This window comes from Cricetulus griseus, chromosome X (genome assembly GCF_003668045.3).
Source record: "Cricetulus griseus strain 17A/GY chromosome X, alternate assembly CriGri-PICRH-1.0, whole genome shotgun sequence".
Lineage (NCBI taxonomy): Eukaryota > Metazoa > Chordata > Mammalia > Rodentia > Cricetidae > Cricetulus > Cricetulus griseus.
The window spans coordinates 103,033,946-103,038,529 of NC_048604.1; the positions used below are offsets into that span (position 1 = coordinate 103,033,946).

At 40.6% G+C, this 4,584-nt stretch overlaps 1 pseudogene; it reads right to left on the reverse strand.

Moving 5' to 3' along the window:
• Positions 1–3,067: 3,067 nt before the first annotated feature.
• LOC100760197 lies at positions 3,068–3,803 on the reverse strand (annotated as a pseudogene).
• Positions 3,804–4,584: the final 781 nt, after the last annotated feature.

A 4,584-nucleotide genomic window follows, 5' to 3' on the forward strand; every position in this document is an offset into this window, starting at 1 on the left:
CTGAAATGTGGAGGATTCAAGGATATTCACAGCTCAGTGGCAACCCAAATGGGAGATGCAAAGAAAATAAAGATAGCAGGGCCCCAGAAAGGGGTGGGAAAGATTGGGATGACAAAATTAAATTTCTCTGGGACCTCTTCCAGGCTGATCTGTGACTGGAAGAAGAAAAATGCTACAGTATGCCACTGTGAAGGAACAGATGTCAGGAAACCCCAATTTTAGGGGATGCTGTGCCTGGAAGAACATTCTAGGTGACGTTCTCACCCAGTTGATTAACTATGTTCTTCAGTTCACTTTTGAAAGCTGTGCGAAACTTTTAAACCTGGATTGCACTGTGATGAACTACAATTAAGCATGGTGAAACATGAGAGTATACAGGCAAAATACTTATTCTGGAAAACAGAGATATCGAATATCCACATATTTGAGCTGTTCTGAGAGAAAAAATTAACAAGATGCTGGCTATAAAGAGCTTCAGAGCCTTCAGTGAAAATACGAGAGGGCAAGAGAGGTTTAAAGATATAATAGCATTTCATGTGATACTGTACCCACTTCAGCATAGATCTGATAACCAGTAACGGAAGATTAAAAGGGAAAAGACAGATGGGGTTGGAGAGATGGCTTAGCCTTGTGTTCTTCCAGAGGACCTATATTTGATCACCAGATCATGTTTCCTAGTGACAGCTCATGACTATCTGTAACTCCAATTCCAGGGAATCAAACATCCTCTCTGGCCTCCATATACACCAGGCATACATGTGATATATAGGCATACATGTAGGCAAACAATCATACACATATATAAGAAATTAAAAAGGAAAGCACAGCAGCATAACCAGAATGAAAGGCTAAGGGGAGGGTTCCCTACAAAAATAATATCTGCAAACCATGGGCTGCTTCAGTAATTGGATGAGTAGAGCTCACCACTTGAGTTACTACAAAGTGCTGCTCCATCTTTTAGAATATTTTAGATTTAATATCTCTCTCTCTCTCTCTCTCTCTCTCTCTCTCTCTCTCTCTCTCTCTCTCTCTCTCTCACACACACACACACACACACACACACCCTACCATAATTTGCCATTTTGTCTGCATGTAATCCTAAGAGAACTGCTGAAAGTACCAAACATGAGGAAAAGAGGCAACCTGTAGAAGATTTCGCCCCTCCCCCATTTTAGCAGCTTCTTTCTTAAAGAATTATTTTTAAAAGTCATGGTGCCATGTTTCTAAGGCTGGCCTCTAATTGACTACATGCTTGAAAATGATCCTGAACTTCTAACCCTACTGCATTTACCTTTCCAGAACTAGGATTATATGTGTATCCAAACCATACCAGGGTTTATGTGGTGCCGAATATGAGGCCTTTGTGCAAGCTAGGCAAGCACTCTACAAACTGAACTACGTCTCCAACAAACTCTTCTCCCACCCTCCAGTATACACTCCAAATATGCTCCATTTGGAATCTTCTCATAAGAGCTAACACTCTGGAAGGTCCTGACATCTCTATCAAGGATTTTCAGATTTGATGTCTGGGGCTAGACTTTTTTTTTCTATTTGAGGCCATCCCATGTGTTGTGGGATATCCAGCAGCTCGCAAGGTGAAAGCGCAGCCTCTCACCCAGTTTTGAAAACCAAAAATACACAGACATTGCCAAATGCCTCCTGGAGGGCAAAATCAGCTAGCCAAGATCCACTGGACTATGGGAAGACAAGCCTCATTCTCAGCACCAACTTCCGTTAAATGCCTTGCCTTGTATTTTGTTTTTACTAATTGGCAGTTCTTATTAGTACAAAAATCTTTCTTGTTGGGGGGGGCAGAAAATCTGTTCATCACAAAATAATTAGCAGAATTGGACTCTACTCAAGAACTTTTGTTGTTGCTTCAAGAAAGAAAATAATACGCATGAATAATATTCTAAAGGAAAGACTTGGGCACCTTCATATTCTCTGCTTTTGCCTTATTTATAACACTTGCGGATGTACTAAAGAAACAACCAAATGCATTCCTTCAAATTCCCTGTAATCCCTGGAATTAATGCTCCATGACACCCAATGAAGATCTTTTAAGAATATAAAAGAAAGCAAGGCTTTCTTTCAGAAGATCCTAATATTAGAACTCTGGTTTGTGGGGCATGGATCTTAGGCTCAAGACAAATGTAGCAATTCAGATATTGATCTGACATCCCCCCTTCTCTTTTCTTTATAGTCCTCAATGTCATTTCTTATCGTTTCCTGAGGCCAATGTTTCTTAAGTAGGGTCAATTTTGCCTCCCTGGGAACTTTTGTTACTGTTGACATATCTTTGGTGGCCACACTGGTTTGTGTATATGTAAATGGAATCTAGTGGATATGGGCCAAGCGTGCTGCTAAGCACTCCAGGAGGTACAAAATAGCTCTCCACAAAAGCGAATTATTCAACCCCAAATAGCTATGGTACTTAGGGTGATAATCCTGGTCTACACACATGTTAGAATGCCCAATCACAGAACTTAATTAGATTATAATCAAAGGATAATACCAAATTTCCCAGTGTTTTAATACCCTGTGATGTTTGCTATCCTTTGAAGGACACAAATACACGAGTGCACACACACACACACACACACACACACACACACACACACACACAAACACACTGACGTAAGAAAAAAAAATACCTTAACCTTTTTCTCTTTGGTTCAATTTTTGCAGAAATAAAAAAAGATTAAATAAAGCCCTGTTTTAAAGGAGATGAATTATATCATTTGCCAAAACAAAACAAAAGTCCAAAACAAGTGTCAAGAAAAGCCAGTAAGCATTTGAGCCTGCAGGGGGAGCTCAAGGCCCTCTTCCTCAAGAACCTTCCCTACTTTCCTACCTTCATTTCCACCAAGAGGAGATGGCAAACTGAAGAGAAATAACCTATGTGTCTGGGCAAGTCACCAGGAGTTGACCATGCTACACAGTGAAGTAAATAGTGGGGGTGGGGGATAGAGCTTGAATTTCCTTCCTTTAAGTCAATTTTCCCACTATCTCTTTTCTCTTTTGTATCTCTTTTCTGGACTAGCCAACTACAATTTCTTTTCTTTTCTTTTTTTTTTTTTTTTAGTTCTTACTTAGTTTTTATTTCACAATCATAAACTTAACTCTGCCATCCAGCTAGACTTGGAGGGGAATGAGGAAAATATGGAACCCAAAGAATTTCAGTGAGAGCAGAGATTACAGGGCATTCGAGCAGATGGGGTGGGAATGCTCTCCTGAGCTACACAAGGAATGGTCTGGTAGGTAAGAAGCCCGCAAGTCAAAAGAATTAGAGTTGTCCACAGTCAGAAATGGTGATCTTCTTGCTGGTCTTGCCATTCCTGGACCCGAAACGCTCCATGGCTTCCACAATGTTCATGCCTTCTTTCACCTTCCCAAAGACCACATGTTTGCCATCCAGCCACTCAGTCTTGGTGGTGCAGATAAAAAACTGGGAACCATTTGTGTGTGGTCCAGCATTTGCATGGACAAGATGCCAGGACCTGTATGCTTCAGGATGAATTTCTCATCCTCAAATTTCTCTCCGTAGATGGACCTGCCGCCAGTGCCATTATGGCGTGTGAAGTCACCACCCTGGCACATGAATCCTGGGATAATTCTGTGATAGGAGGAACCCTTATATCCAAATCATTTCTCTCCAGTGCTCAGAGCTCGAAAGTTTTCTGCTGACTTTGAAAATTTGTCTGCAAATAGCTCGAAGGAGACGCGGCCCAAGGGCTCACCGTCGGCCGTGATGTCGAAGAACACGGTCGGGTGGACCATGGCTGCAGGATGAGGCGACAGGGGACAGCGGCGTCTGCAAAGCAGGGGCCCAACTACAATTTCTTAATGAAAACTCTGTTTGGCCTTAATCTCTTGTTTTAAGGATATGCATAATCTTATCCCTTTGCTCCAAGTTCAAACAATGATAATGAAAAATGATGAGGCAGACAAAATATTAAAGGTCTAAGATGTGGGCCCTGGTGAAGTAGCCAGTGGAATGCAGATAATCTACATCTTGGGGTGCTAGATAAGCTACAATGTATTCCTTTCCTGAGTTACTAAAACAGTCACAAATAACATGTTAGTTTTCTTAACTGTCTTTGAACATGTATAAATAAACCAAATTGCTGTAAATAGAAATCCTATGAGCTCTTCTTGTGATTAAGAATTTAAAGCAATCTTCTCTTGGGCTTGAAGACTTCAAGAACAAAAAGTTTTAAATGGTTAGATATTACCAATGCGCCCATATTGCTCATGGAATATTTATGAGTCATGGAATGATCGCTCTGATTATTCCCAGCTGATTTTAACAAGGGATTTTTTCCCTCTCTTAATTACGTGCCTGCGTGCAAACAAAAACCTATTATAGAACCCAGAAAGAACACACTGAATAAAATTAGAGCAGATCTATCTTTGAAATCTTTGGATAATAGTCTAGATATAAAAATACAATGGTCCCCTTTGATCTGGCTATAAGCACGCTTGCAATAAAATTTCAATACATGACGAAAGATATGCCAACTCTTCTGCATGCTTGTAATGTTTCTCAAGGAGAATACAGGTTTCATTGCCATTAGAGACATT